The following is a 16,431-nucleotide window of genomic DNA, read 5'->3' as shown; positions in this document are numbered from 1 at the left end:
ACCTCCCCTCCCCTTCATCTTAGCTTAACATTACTTGCTTATGCATGCATAGCATGTGCAAGTGTGAAAAAAATAACTTCTTTTGTAGGAGCTTAAGGTGGATAAATCTTTGATGTACCTAGTAAGCTATTCTAATCTTTGCAGGCACTACATGAGACATCAACTCTTTAATATTCATTCCTCTTGGAAAGGTCCACAGTTGATCTTGTGAAGATCTAAGTAAATCTAGGATTTACTGCTAGAATAAATTGATACACATCTCTTTAAAGATACTTATAATAAGTGGAATGCCACTATAATAGGGTTAACTGTATTATGCCATGTGAAAAAAAAAAAGCTGATTTTTCACCAAATGGCTTAAAATTAGCGTAGAAGACAGGGTTGTTTCCCCATTCCTTCTACTTAAAAAAAAAAACCCTGAAGCTGAAAACCCTGGGTCAGATATCCAGCTGGGGAAAACTGGCATAGTTCCATTAACTTCAATGTAGTTATGCTGATTTACACCAGCTAAACTTCTGGCCATAGATTAAAAATAAACACTCGCCCACACATTTCCCCTTCTGTGTTACTAATAACTTTTTTGATTTTTAAGTTGAAGAATTTGACATTTAAATGCAACACCCCCATTTCTTATTTAGTAAATTTTTCCTTTGTTTCTAGGCTGTTTAAGTTTTGGATTTTCATGTATGTGCACAATTCTGTAATAGTTGCATTGTAAACATTACAGGTGAACAGTTTAATTAAAACAATGCCATGAAAACATGCTTAATTTTTGTGACAGTTTTACTTGTGTTTTTTACAAAACTATTTTTACAAAGGTATTTAGGCATCTAATTCCCACTGGAGTAAGGTTCCTGAATTCCTGAGAGGATCTGGGCCTACGCAACCTGACAAATCCCTTTAAGACAGGCATCCAAACACTACAGAGTGTTGCAAACGAAATATTGAAAGGTTACTAAACTACTACTTGTTGTGTTTTTCATGATTATCCATGTGATGACACTACTAATAAAGGTGAAACCGACTTGTATTCCTTGTATCCCATGTTTGTTTTGTTCCCCTTTGTTCTCCTTTTGTGCCTGGTTTGACTTCTGGGGTATAAGCTGTCTGGGGCAGGGAGTGTTTCTTTGTTACGTCTGTACAGTGCCTGGAACAAAGAGGCCTTGATCCTTGATGGAGATTACAAGGTGCTACAATAATAAACAACCAACACATCAATAAATAGTCACATTAATTATTATTATTATTTTTATTAATACAGAATCTGGCCCAGAGACATTAATTCATCTCCTCTGATTTCAGTTTCTTCTTTGCCATTCTTCCTTCATCATTGAGGCTAAAAATCACAGTGCATTATGATCTGTCCACATCTGACCAATTCCTCTTCTTTTCATTTAACGTTTTACACACTCTTGGTGGAGAGAATTGAAATCCATGTGTCTGGCCCCACACCCCCATTGCAATATGAGTGTAAATATCATTTTTTCTCCTGTATTCCTCCTGACTTTGCTTTGCTCAGGCTGCTCTGTTTACACCTGTACATTTCTGACACAACGTGGCATTTGCAAGATGTTCTCCAGCAAGGCAGGACCAATAGGCATTCTGTCTAGAACTACACCCCTGCTGATGCTATTCATGTTGAAACTTCTGGGCATTCTGATTTATTATCATTTACACTTTCTTCCCAGCATGTACCACACCCTTGGGTGTTGAGCCAGACTGTATACCCTATGATTTTGTTTGCATTTCTGGCTTGTTCAGGAGAACTTTCAAGAACATGTTTTTCCTTATTTACAATAGGATTTGCATTTCTCAGGCTCCTTTGGCAGCCTCTCTTTTGGACACTGCTTTTGAAGATTAGTCCTGCCATTCCTACCTGGCAAGTGTACAAAGAGCATTGTGGGCTCCAAATGTGATTCTCAGTGGATAGCATTATTGTGTGTCGGGTAATGAAAAGTTAACAGATATAATACAGGGAAGCATTAAGGTCTCTGGAACAGCTCTACTGTGAAATCTCAGTGACAAGCCTGGGTTACTGTCACAATAGACTAGCTACAGTGAATTACTGATGTCAATTTGAAATGCACTGGTGACAAAGTAAAACAAACAATCGACTTGTTCATGTATTTGCACAACCCCATGGTATACTAAGGCTCCATCCCTTCTGCTATGGGATTTTGCCCTTAGTTCAGTATTCTTTCCATATTAGCCTTTTTAATATGAGCCTGATCCAAATGAAGTCAACATTAGGTACTGGCCCTTCAAATAAGGGATAATTTACTAGTTTAAATAAAGCTTCAGATTTTGAGATTAAGAGAATAACTGTAAAGAGCCACATTATTAGCTAGTTGAATAGTGTTGCTTTCAATAGTACCCTGATTTACAGCAGCAGAGATTCTATCAAAAAGAATTAGGGTAATATTTTATACTGCGTAGCAGGGGTTGACCTAAGCCACAAACTTGGCCACTTCTGTATCTGAGTGTTTGGAGCACTGTGATTAATTCAGAGTTTGACTAATTGTCCTAACTATGAACCATTTCTGTATCTCATCTGCCAGGTGTGTTCTTATTCCTGCAAATACTGCTCTCCCCAAAGAGGTATATCTGGAAATGATGTCTAGCTGTTAGACAATGCCAATTGACTGACAGATCATTTTATTACTAGAGAAGCGTGAACCAATTTGGGGGAAAAAGAGGGTGTCATAACCATAAAGGTAGCCTAAAATTCCTCCTTACCTGTAAAGGGTTAAGAAGCTCAAATAACCTGGTTGGCACCTGACCAAAGGAATCAATGGAGACAAAAGATACTTTCAAATCTTGTGGGGGGGTGAGAGGCTTTGTTTTAGGTTCTTTTGTTTCTGTGTTCATTTGCTCTTGGGACTAAGAAGGACCGGACATCAATCCATGTCCTCCAAATCTTTCTGAACCAGTCTCTCATATTACAGAAATTGTAAGTACAGCCAGGCAAGGCGTATTAGTTTATCTTTGTTTTCTCAACTTGTGGATTTTCCCTTTGCTGGAGGGAGGTTTATCCCTGTTTTGTTGTAACTTTGAAACTAAGGCAAGAGGGGGTTCCTCGGTGTTTTTGTGCATCTTTTGTTACCCTGTAAAGTTATCTTCCAACCTGATTTTACAGAGAGGATTTTTACCTTTTCTTTTTTTTTTAAATAAAATTCTTCTTTTAAGAACTGATTTTATTTTTCAGTGTCCAAAGATCCAGGGATTTGGGTCTGTGTCCACTTTGTAACCAATTGGTTAGGATATTATTCTCAAGCCTCCCCAGGAAAGGAGGTATTGGGGGGATATTTTGGGGAACAGGAACTCCAAGTAGTCCTTTCCCTGATTCTGTCTAAATCACTTGGTGGTGGCAGCATACCCTCCAAGGGCAAAGAATTTGTGCCTTGAGAAAGTTTTTAACCTAAGCTGGTAAAAATAAGCTTAGGGGGTCTTGCATGTGGGTAGCCACATCTCTACCCGAGAGTTCAGAGTAGAGAAGGAACCCTGACAGCGGGGTTGGGGGAAACCTAACCTTGAAAGAGATTCAAAATAGTTACATTATTTCCCCACATTTTCAAATATCTGCACTTTCTAATTTCACCTCTATCCAGAGACGAACATACTCCAAAAACTGGTACATTTTCCAGTATTCCCAGTCTTGTTGAGTATGAGCTATTTTATGACTTGTATGGATCAGCTTCAGATGAACAATCAAAGATTTAGATACTTCACCAAAAGTTAACCTGAAAACAGGCTGGGGGCACTGTTCCCTCTAAGCTGTGCGCGTGTGCGTATGCACACAGATCCTGAACCTTGCGCACACGGCAAAATACCACACGCACAAAAATTTGCACAGAAGTACAACGATTTGCACAGAAGAAATTTTTTGTGCACACGGCATATCAAAAATTAGAGAGAACATTGGTTGGGGGATCACCAGAAATATTGCACCACTTTTTAGACAGAGGTGTTGCTACTTTCACTGAAGATTCCTACAACAACCACATGCCATTGAATAAGCTGCAAAATAAATATGCACAGTTATCGAGGCAAGATCCCAATCTTGAGTGGTGCTCAGTAGCAATAGGAGTTGAGGGAATTAACATTTCACAGGATGTTTTATAGCTAACTGAAAATCTTTAATAGAGCTGGTTGGGAAATGTTTTTTCTTCCCGTGAAAAATAAAATTGATAAAAATGGAAAAGTCTGTTTTCATCACAATTTTATTTCAAAAGCATTTGGCTTACATCAAAAAAATGAGAACCTAAAAACTTTCATATTTTTATATAATTTTGGCAACTAAAAAATTAATCTATTTGCCTGAAAACAATTTTTTTTCAGTATCCTCTGGCCTCAAAATTCATCAAACCCAGACATTTCTCACAGCAATTTCTACCGCCACAAAAATGCTATTTTTTTGTCAAATGTTTTGAATGAAAAGTTTTGACCAGCTCTAATCATGAGATGCATAATAAATAACATGAAAACACCTGTGGGCCTGACTGACTCAGGAAATAGCCACACCCTGTACAGTACAGAAATTTGCCACGTACTTTACCATCACATTCACAAACAAAACATTAAAACAACTCTATCAATTTACCAATCTGAAGTCAGTGTCTGACTCATTGTACCTTCATTCGCATAAATAAAGGGGTCATGCACTTCCTTATTTAAAGAGGAACATGTAGTGTTCTTAATGAAAAGCTGCTGAGAATCTAAAGCAGTAGAAGGCAACTCTGACTAGAGGGAACCAATTTGTAACCATTGGTTTCACAGCAGGATATTATCCTACTGCCCCTATTCATTTGCTTGTTTTCTGGTTCAGTAAGAACTCCATTCTACTATTATGACTTAATGGCATTGTAATCTCTATAAACCTGTGAGATTTTTCTGGAATATATTTAAGAAAATAACCTTTACTCACTGCTGCTTTCTTGTTAATTAAGATTCACTGTGTGTATTTGTGTGACTGTTGGAATCCAAACTGATTCACACTTCCTACTCAAAAATGAGATTTTGCTTGGATGTAAGAAGCTGATGATAAAATTTCCTAACACCCCATCACCCTGTATTTTAATACAGTCATTGACTAAGCTGGAGGTATTTCAACACAAATTTTAAAGCTCAAATGTGCTAAGGACTCTAGGTATCTTAACAAGCAGTTAGATTGTTACAAGTTGTATGTTCAAAATTCTGATCCACTGTTCTATTTTGAACCAAGCTTTCTTGAATCATACTGCTGTGGTAGCCCTGTGAGTTACTGCATCAGGAATGTTTTTTCCCCCATGTGCAGATTTGTGCCCATCTTCTCTGCAGAGTTTATGCTCAGGTGGTGTAAAAGGATGTAATCTGGCTACAAATGCCCAGCACAACATTTCCCTGGCATAAGAAAACTCCTTGAGTGGTGCAGGGCTTTGTCTCTAAGCTTACACCTCTATTACCGCCCACCACCCAGAATAGGGGGCACGCCAGGGGCAGGAAGGGGAGAAAGATAGGGATGAGGCCTGGTGGAGGGGAGCCATAGCAATTATCTGTGGGAATAGACTCAGTTGATGATAGGGGCAAATTTGAGAGCTGCCTGTCAGCAGCTGTAAGTTGTGTCAAGGCTGAGGTTAGCCCCAAGATTCAAGACTGTAAGCTGCTCTCTAACACCCACCTTCCCTTTCTCCTGAGCCAAGCAGAGCAGGAATCTTGCCCATAAAGCTTCACCAACTCAAATTTGGGTTATTAGTGACCAAAAGCCATTAACATCTAATGGCTTCCTGATATGTGAACTGAGCCGATGGTCTCAATCCAATGACTAGTGACAAGGGTGGACATCATAAAAACTGCCTTGACAATTGACTTGGGCTGGCAGCCTTGTTGGCAGTCTCAGCAGAGCAAGCTACCTTCATTGGTCCCCTCCAGGTCAGAATTCCAGGCACACTGATAGAGAAATGTGGGGGAAGCTTGCATTGCTGCTGCCCTAACTTTTCCCATGCTGTTAGTCTGGCATTGATTGAGGGGGGAAAGTATCAATACCACAAATATTTCATGGGTGACTTTGCGATCCCACTAGCTTGTAAGATGCATTTTATTGGGCCTGTGTTTACAGCAAACCTAACTTTTCTAGAACTGTGAAATCACGCAGATCACTTTGGCTTCTTGCACAATAAATCAGTGGCAAGGCATTGCTTACATACCATTCATTGCATACTTTAAATTGTCAGCCTAATTTTCTCCATGAGACAAACAACACAACAGTCTCAGAAAATGTCAAGTTTGGCTTGTTTTTCATCCCTGTGCCTTTGCAGTGAATGGACAAGCAACTTGATGACACATAACCTCCTCCCTTCAGAATGGCCTGAAACTGTCAGTAATTTCCCCAGAAATTATGTTAAAAGCATCTTGATGCTATTGATCTACTCGGTGAATGCCAAAAGCCATAAACATCCATAAAGGGGGGGGGGCAGGGTGGCTAGTACACAAAGTCTAAACAAATAGAAAGAAATCTACATATTGCTCTCTGTAAGCTTTATACTCAAACAAGCAGAAACATTTTGAGGGATGATATCAACCTGTGATCTACTGGTTCCTTCATCATTTTGCATGGTATTCACCCCAGAAAGCCAACACGAAACCTATTCACCACCTAAGTCCCATTAAGCCCAGTTTTCACTGTGGTAAATTTCACACATGTTATGAGTAACAAGTGAACAGCAAAAAAAAAAAACAAAAAAAAAAACAAAAAAAACCCCAAACCAACAACAGAATCCTTTTATTTACACTGTGATTACTCTTGAGGGCATTCTGCACTAACAAATTAAAAATTCTGCACATAATATTTTAAAATTCTGCAAATTTTATTTGTCACATAAATGTGGAAGCTCCAGCATGGCACTGGGGAGCACAGGCCACTGGCTGCACAGAGGTGGGAGATCATTGTGCAGCTATCCCCCGGGACATGGACTCAGTGGTGAGGCTGCACCCAACCCTGACACAGCGCAAGGACCGGGCCTGCCCTAGCAACACCTCAGGTCCCTGCCCCTCCATGCCAGGTGTACCAGGCATGGACAGGCAGGCTCAGCAAGGCAGGATCCAAGTGTGGAGAGGCTTAGTGTGGGGAGATCCAGGTTTGGGTTGAGAGGGTTCAGTGTGGAGTAATCTAATCCAATGGGTGGCATTTGGTTAGCTTCTTTAGAAAGGAATTTGCAAGTTAAGTGCCCAATCAAGAAGCACTTAACGAACAATGGATCTTGGAAGGCTCCAATCCACATAAGAAGTCTACATGAGGATGTACAAGGTAGCAAGTGAACCACGGCTGCTACCTGTAAGTTCTGAGTCATGCATGGACATGTGACTTGCCCATGTGACTCCAAAACTCCATCCTGTAGCTGGAATTCTACACATAGGGAGGGAGGGGTATCCACCCACAAGAGAAAGTCTATTTAAACCCCAGGAGACCCCTCCATTTTGTCTTCAGCTGGCTCAAGAGAGAGCCTCTCCACCCCAAGGATATCTGAAAGAAACTGGAACAAAGGACAGTAAGTACAGGGGGTGTGAGTGATTGCTGGACCCAGACTAGAAGGAGACTAGTCTGTAAAAGGAAGCTTATTGGAACTCCTCTGAGGGTGAGGCTTTATCTGTATTCAGTTTTCTTACTATGTATTAGTCATAGATTTGTGGGTTTTATTTTATTTTACTTGTTAATTCACTTTGTTTTGTCCGTTACTACTTGGAACCACTTAAATCCTACTTTCTGTACTTAATAAAATCACTTTTTACTTATTAATTAACCCAGAGTATGTATTAATACCTGGGAGGGCGGGGAGCAAACAGCTGTGCATATCTCTCTATCAGAGTTATAGAGGGTGAACAATTTATGAGTTTGCCCTGTATAAGCTTTATACAGGATAAAACGGGTTTATTTGGGGTTTGGGCATCTGAGAGTTAAAGACAGGAACACTTCTTAAGCTGCTTTCAGTTAAGCCTACAGCTGCTAGGGGATGTGGTTCAGACCTGGGTCTGGGTTTGCAGCAGGCTAGTGAGTCTGGCTCAAACCAGGCAGGGCACTGAAGTCCCAAGCTGCCAGGGCAGGAAAGCAGGGGCAGAAATAGTCTTGGCACATCAGTTGGCAGCCCCAAGGGGGTTTCTTTGATCCAAACCATCACACTTCCTACAGCTGGTGGAGAAATCTGGATGTGGGTCTGACATGGCCCTGGATGCCATGCAGGTGAAGAGGAAGTCCCATCCTCACCAGCCACAGAAGGAAACTATCAAGGCAAAACACATGTGCACTAAAGATTCTCATGAGAAAACTTAGGTCTGAGGGCATGTGGTTCCCCGTACATAGAGAAATAACACCATTCTTTTTATTGGTTAGTTAAAATATTGTGTTGCAGCAGTGGACTTTTTGATAATTCATAACAAAGTTCATCAGTTATTGAAGAATTGCTAAAAATTCCTTCTAGGTTCAAGTTATTCACTGCTAATGAAGAGTTTTGTTTTGTTTTTTAAACAAGGGAGACCTTGACTCACAATTCTCTGATGATTTCACATAACCTCTGTCACTCTGCCTGCAACTTTCTACCAGCCATTCTGTTTTCGCTCCTTCCCTTCCCTTCCCTTGTTTACCTTTCAGTAAATAAATCTATTATTGGTAAAATATGTTAGCCTAGACTACGCCTGTTCCTGTTCTCAACATTTCTTCTATTCTAAAAACTATTTAAGTGGTGACTCATAGCATTTGTCTTAATCATCTTTGCAATTAGCTTTACAAACCTATCTAGAGTAAAGATACAGAAATAATTAAAGTGGACATTTACATTATTCTTCACGTTGCTTATTTTCTTCTTCTCTGTTATCTTGGGCGAGATATTCCAGCACTAAGAATATTTTTTCCAAACTTTAGGGAAAAAATATTAAAGGAAATTAACACTGGCAAATTGAATGTGCTCTGGTTGTGATTCTCAGTTATGCCAAGACCCCTTTATGTTGCTCTGATGCCTTTACAATGCCAAAGCTTTCCTACAACTGAGAATCAGGCCTGAACTCTCCCATTTGGTTAATTGAGGTACCACTTAGGGGTCTGAGTCAAGCACTCTATTGTGTCCTAGGTGTTATACAAACATGGAACATGGGTACTTGTACATAGCTTTTCAAAACTCCTGATTTACTTATTTTTGCCTGGTCCTACAGCTGGCAGTAGATCATGAAGGCCCTGATTTTGCAAGCCTTATTTAAAGGACAATGAAACTGCTTGTGAAAGTAATTGCTGCTCAGTGTGCCTCTTATGTGAAAATGCTGTGGGGGCAGCCTCTCCAACACTCTGTGGAGCCTGTAAAAGGGCCTCGATGAATTGGACTCCAGCATTCTCAGAAGCATGAGACTGTTTGGTCCCCACTCTCCTGGGGTACACAGCAGCTCCGAGAGGGTTGGGAGTGGCAGAGATGGGGCAGGATCATGGCTCTGGTTCCCCTTCTGATCTGTCAGTGGAGCTGGTTGGCTGTGAAAGGAGGAGTAAACTGTGCTCCAGTAAAGTGTTGTAGCAGATGCACAGTGTGTGTGTGTGTGAGAGAGAGAGAGAGAGAGAGAGCTCCAGGAAGCATCCTGTATCGTTGAGGCAGAACATCCGCGACTGCTCCCTCAGGGATGGTGCAGCTTAGTGGTGCCCCTTAATATGAGCTATACCTGTAAGGTGCAATCTAGTCCAATGTTAATAGGGGTGGCAGATTTCTCCCTATGCTTCTATTTGCATTTAACCTTAATCACCTCAGCATGAATCAATTGTGGTTATGTGTAATACGTGAAACACCCTTTGACAGGAGATTATATCCTTACCTTGCATGGGATGGACTTGGTGAGCTAATTGCTGTTCTCTGTCTCTAACAACTGTGATCCTTACACAGCCACCAATCCCTCCCAGTATGTTATGTCATTTATAGTCCAGAGAGAGAAGAAGGGGAGTCTCTGTTGAAGTCATTTCCAGCCAAAGTGAATCAGATTTCAGAGAATTTTGTTACCTTCTGTGTAAGGTAACAAAAACCTTCTCTAGCCTCACATTTGGAGGCTGCCCAGATTTTTGTAGGCTCATGCAGAACATTTCTACTGTTTATCCCATTGAGATTAATCTGTATAAATACATTCAAAATTAAATAAAAAACAGATCTCCGTTGCATCCTGTTTGAAAGGCTCATCTCCCTGTCTCAATCAATGTCAGCAGCAAATCCATGAAAAGTAATAATATATGAGAAGTGTCATAGATTTGGCTCCAGAAGTTTAATTAATTTAGTCCATTTGAAGGTAGATGACAAAGCTTTTTTCTTCAGAAATCTTCATTGATTCCTTTTAAATAGTGCTGACACAAGTGGAAGTAATTCAAATGAATGGCAGATAAAGTTGTACTTTGGATCAAGATTTCTTAATCAGTTCAGACTATAATCAACATTAATCCACTAAGAGTTAACAACCCACACATGTATTAACAACAAACAGATCTAAAAAGTGTTTTTCATGGGGAATTCAAATTACGAGGAGAAAATATTTTCCTTCCATATTTTTAATCTCTAATTATTTTGAGTTTATGTTCCGCCCCCTCATAAAGATAGGGAGAAAGCAGAACATGCCAGTCCCAGGGCATCTCAAGTGACAATCAAGACATAGAAATAAAATTATGAAATCTAAAAATGTATGTGCCTGGAATAGAAATGGATGAACCAGTTCAGAGACAATAAACACTCTTCTTTGTTATTAATATTACTTATTATTGGCATTGCAATAGTAGCTAGGTGCCCCAGCCACGGGTCAGGGCTACATTGTCTTAGGCATTCTACAAACACAGAACAAAAAATGGTCCCATGCTCCAAATCAGTCTAAGTAAATCTCAGGCCTTTTCCAGTCTTGTGATCACACCCTAACTGGATGTATTTCAGCCAGTATAAGAGGATTATGGAACACTTTATGCTACATTAAAAGACAATTGCTGTCCATTTATTTAGCTCAAGACATGGAGAACAAGAGCTCATCAGCTGCAGGAGTGGCGAGAGGGTAAAACGTGCTTAAGAGAAAGCTTTTTCTTATTTTTTGCTCAAAGGATTGAGAAGCTCATTTCTCCCCTTCTCCCCCAGCAGGGAGGGAAACTCAGTTGAAGAGTAGGCCTAGTCACAGAGAGAAGGAAAGACAGGACAGCATGGCAGGGTTCAGTCACTTAAAGCAGCACACTTCATTTAAAGTATAGGATTGGGGGAGAGGCCAACTCCACTACAGCCTACCGTATCCCCACTCCACCCTATTGACAGGCACACTGCATCCAACAAGGAAGGATAAGCACATTACCTAGATAGCTCTGCCAAAAAGGTCAGCGCTGAAATAGTTAAGAGCTTTGACATATAAATCGTCACACTTAGGCTTCAGAGTAAGCATTCCATTGAGATGAACTGGACAGATTACAACTCCCCGGGTGCTGTTTCTTCTGCCTGTATGTAGGTTTGGTAAGAGAGCACTACAACTGATCACACTTTGAACGTTACCATCACAGCCAGAAGAATTGGAGTTTTGCATATATCAAAGAAAAGTTTAAATTCTGCAGAAATTTACATGGGAGGAAGTGGATTTAAACCATTGCAGGGGGAGGCTAGAAATACTCTCTGAGCTCCGGCACAGAACCACTATTGTTAAGTGAAAACATATAAAGAAAAATATTGCCCTTGTCCATCAGAGAAATACCATTTACAGATAAGTGAAATTGTTCTCCAGATCAGAGCAAAGGTCACTTTCATGGTGAGTTAGACAAGTTTGAATGAAGATTAGACTTGCCTTTGGATTTTCAGTGTTTACTGTACCTACCTGTTTCTCCACTTTCATGACTGGAAAATTTCCTTACAAGACTATTGCATTAAGAAACATGCTTGGAAATGTGATGGCAGCCCAGTGACAGCGCACAGCACAGTAGGAAGCATTCAGGGTTTAAAAGTGACTCAAGGAAATCTTGGCTGCATGCCAAAGAAAATACTGTAATATCACTGAGGTAAATTCCTGCGCTCTCTCCAGGAGGGACGTTACACACGTGGGCCCAAATGTCTAAACTGACTTTGGTTGCCTATATTTCTGAGTCCCTCTGGGCTGGTGCTGAGCACCAGGAACTCCAACTGAACTTAAAGGGAACTGCACTTCTGAAAATCAGGCCCAAAGGTGTCTCAAGGTGAGCACCCCAAAACAGAGGCCCTCCCAGTCAGTAGCCAGTTTTGGAAATGTGCCTGTTAGAGCTCTAGCAGCCAAGTGAGTGTCACCGCCCATCCTTATTGTACCTTCACCCAGTAACAGCATAATTGTCTCTCATTCCAAAGCTTAAAACATGTCTCTGTTTTATAGTTTGCCTTAATGGGATACTCCATGCCACAAATTATGCTAAAGCTTGGGACTATCCATGGTATGTCGTTAGGACAATTCTGATACTTGTGCACCTACCTCTCTCCCAGTTCCTGTAGGCCAGGGCTATTCTTGAGGGTCAGGGAGAAAGGCCCAGAGTGCTGCTGAACTACAGCAGTCCTCAGCTGGAAAAGAGCCGCCTTAGGGCCACAGTCAGCAGTGTGTACTTTACCGCACTCTTGAGTAGAGCTGGTTGGAAAATCTATTCTCCCCCAATCCCGAGAAAATTTCAATGTTCGGTCAAAAAACCAAAAACCTAATGTTTTCAGATGAAAATTTTCAGGTTTTGGCCCAAACATTTTCAATGGAAATGGATGACTGGAAAAAGGCTAACGTAGCGCCCATCTTTAAAAAACGGAAGAAGGAGGATCCTGGGAACTACAGGCCAGTCAGCCTCACCTCAGTCCCTGGAAAAATCATGGAGCAGGTCCTCAAGGAATCAATTCTGAAGCACTTAGAGGAGAGGAAAGTGATCAGGAACAGTCAGCATGGATTCACCAAGGGCAAGTCATGCCTGACTAATCTAATTGCCTTCTATGATGAGATAGCTGGCTCTGTGGATGAGGGGAAAGCGATGGATGTGTTGTTCCTTGACTTTAGCAAAGCTTTTGATACGGTCTCCCACAGTATTCTTGCCAGCAAGTTAAAGAAGTATGAGCTGGATGAATGCACTATAAGGTGGATAGAAAGTTGGCTAGATTGTTGGGCTCAACGGGTAGTGATCAATGGCTCCATGTCTAGTTGGCAGCCGGTATCAAGAGGAATGCCCCAAGGGTCGGTCCTGGGGCCGGTTTTGTTCAATATCTTCATAAATGATCTGGAGGATGGTGTGGATTGCACCCTCACCAAGTTTGCAGATGACACTAAACTGGGAGGAGAGGTAGATACGCTGGAGGGTAGGGATAGGATACAGAGGGACCTAGACAAATTAGAGGATGAGGTTCAACAAATTAGACAAATCTGATGAGGTTCAACAAGGAAAAGTGCAGAGTCCTGCACTTAGGACAGAAGAATTCCATGCACCGCTACAGACTAGGGACCGAATGGCTAGGCAGCAGTTCTGCAAAAGAGGACCTTGGGGTTACAGTGAACGAGAAGCTGGATATGAGTCAACAGTGTGCCCTTGTTGCCAAGAAGGCCAATGGCATTTTGGGATGTATGTGTAGGGGCATTGCCAGCAGATCGAGGGACGTGATCGTCCCCCTCTATTCGACATTGGTGAGGCCTCATCTGGAGTACTGTGTCCAGTTTTGGGCCCCACACTACAAGAAGGATGTGGAAAAATTGGAAAGAGTCCAGCGGAGGGCAACAAAAATGATTAGGGGACTGGAACACATGACTTCTGAGGAGAGGCTGAGGGAACTGGGATTGTTTAGTCTGCAGAAGAGAAGAGTCAGGGGGCATTTGATAGCAGCCTTCAGTTACCTGAAGGGGGGTTCCAAAGAGGATGGAGCTCGACTGTTCTCAGTGGTGGCAGATGACAGAACAAGGAGTAATGGTCTCAAGTTGCAGTGGGGGAGGTTTAGGTTGGATATTAGGAACAACTTTTTCACTAGGAGGGTGTTGAAACACTGGAATGCATTACCTAGGGAGGTGGTGGAATCTCCTTCCTTAAATATTTTTAAGGTCAGGCTTGACAAAGCCCTGGCTGGGATGATTTAATTGGGGATTGGTCCTGCTTTGAGGAGGGGGTTGGACTAGATGACCTCCTGAGGTCCCTTCCAACCCTGATATTCTATGATTCTATTAATTTTTGAAAATTTGATTGAAAACCCAAATTTTCCATCTAAAAACAGTTTTCTCTGAACATTTTTGTCCAGCCCTAGTCCTGAAGCTGCTCAAAACTATCCCAGGGGAAACCTCCCAGGCGAACTTTAGGATTAAGAAGCTGTTCACATGTTGATTGTCCTAGGTTTTTTTTAAAAATAGAAAAATTAGTGGTAGCACTGTTCCCTAGTGAGCAGCTCTGTGCCTACACATTTCTTCAGAAAGAAAAGAATTGTCACTGTTCGCCATGCAAAGGTTTTCATATACAGCAGATTTTAAAAATATATATGTAAGCAGGATCTGAATGAGAGCTTCCCTGGCACCTAGTGATGAGCTGGGGTGGGGGTGGGGGTAGAGGGGAAGAGAAGGACTTCAGGACCAGATCGTATTTATATGAACACACCTACTCTGCCTAGATATTCAGCAGACAAAGCTGTATCGCCAGAGTGATCATTTTTGGCTGGTATTGGGTTACAAATCACTTTAGTATTGAATGCAAGGGTAATGACATGTTGTTATCTTTGTGGTATGAGTAAAGGGCAGCAGAACTGTGTTTAGCATGCCCGGATTGAGGGGGTCACCCTCAGCTGAACTGCACTTGCTAAGCAGGGGTTCAGCATGCCAAATCCCAGTGAAAGGGGAGAGAGGGTGAGGATGGGTGTTCCTACTTGGTGGTGTGGGCTCTGCCTAAGGGTCCTAAGTGCCATTTGACTCTTCCCCTCTCCACTATTTAAAGAGAGAGCCGATTAGACTCAATCGAGTTTTTTGTTTTGTAAAGTGATCACGAGAGCTGAAGTCACTGGTAGCCAGGGCAGAGTGCTAAGCCTTGGACTTGCTGTGGGACAGCACTTTCAGTGAAAGAGACTCCATGAGCCATGAGGTTTCCCCACTAGCTGCTGACACCCCTGAGAGCGGTGTGAAGTGGTGGGACCTCAAGCCGTTGCAGTCGAGAGGTCGGTTGTAGCAGAGACAGCCACAGCGCATCCCAGTCAATGGCAGCAGAGTGAATGATGGCGGAGTGAACAGTAGCGTAGCAACAGAATGAACAATGATGCAGCAGCCAGCAGTGAGTGAATGACGACACAGCAGCCAATGGCGCAGCGGTGGAGTGAATGACGGCCCCCAGGGCCCACCTTCGGGAAAATGGCTCCCTGGGTAAACTTGTATGTTGGCGCCACTGGCCCGCATTGGCATGGTGCCCCACCCCATTGCCCCCTGGCCCCCAGTGGGTGTCCCCACATTGTGCCTGTGGGATCCCCAGATTCCCCACCCCCCTTCACCCGTAACCCCTGCATTTTGCCCCCTAACCCCTGCCCTGTACCCCCTCCTGCACCCCCTAATCCCTGCACTCCCCCCTACACCCCAAACCTTGCACCCCCTCGTGCACCCATATGGGGAAACTGACCTGGATGCATGAAGTGGCTGGCATTGCTGCTCGCTTCCCTCCCTCCCCCAGAACACTGCTCCTACCTAGGGGGCTGTGAGGGAGGGAGCAGAGAGCAACATCAGAGCTCCCTGCATCCAGGTCACTTTCCCCACCTGGGCTACATATGGGGAGGGCAGGAAAGCAGCAGCTCCTGATGCTCACCTCACAGCACAGTCCAGGTGGGGAAAGTCACCTGGAATGCAGGAGCCCTGGCATTGCTCCTTGCTCCCCCCTCATAGCCCCAACGGGGGTGAGGAGGAACACTGTGGGGGGAGCAGTATCTGTGCATGACTGCTTGCCCCCCATGATCCTCCACTAGGAGGAAGCAGGAAGAAATCTGGTCATCCCCCCACACAGCGCTGCCCTGACACTACGCTGGCAGCACGCACCTCTGCATTGCCACATGGTGCTCCCATGCCAGGGTGCCCAGGGCAGTAGCTTGGGTGGCCTACCCCTAAGCCTGGCTCTGCCAGCACCATGGTGGCAGCAGGCAGCAATGCAGAGTGAACAGGGAGGCATCAGTGGCTGAGGCATTGCTCGACACCTTTCCTCCAGCCCCCGGGTGGGCGGTGAACTCAGGCAAACACACCTCTGAACTCTGTGTCTTTGCTGACCCAGGACAGCAACTGTGAGTGGGGTGTGGTGGAGGGAGAGGGGACTGGGGTGTTTGTTTGTCTGTCAGACTTTCACATCATGAGGTGAGAATCTGAAGCAAAGAAAACTGCTCAACGTACTCTGCGGTGGGTGTCTTTCTCATGGTCTTGTGCTCTTGAATCATTGTTGTGGTTTCTTCCCAAATTAATGCCAGGTTCCTTTCCCTTTTTTTTATTAAA

The sequence above is a fragment of the Eretmochelys imbricata genome, chromosome 2 (genome assembly GCF_965152235.1).
Source record: "Eretmochelys imbricata isolate rEreImb1 chromosome 2, rEreImb1.hap1, whole genome shotgun sequence".
In the NCBI taxonomy this organism is placed as follows: Eukaryota; Metazoa; Chordata; order Testudines; family Cheloniidae; genus Eretmochelys; species Eretmochelys imbricata.
The sequence above is the reverse complement of the archived record's forward strand: the minus strand, read 5'-3'. Positions refer to the sequence as shown.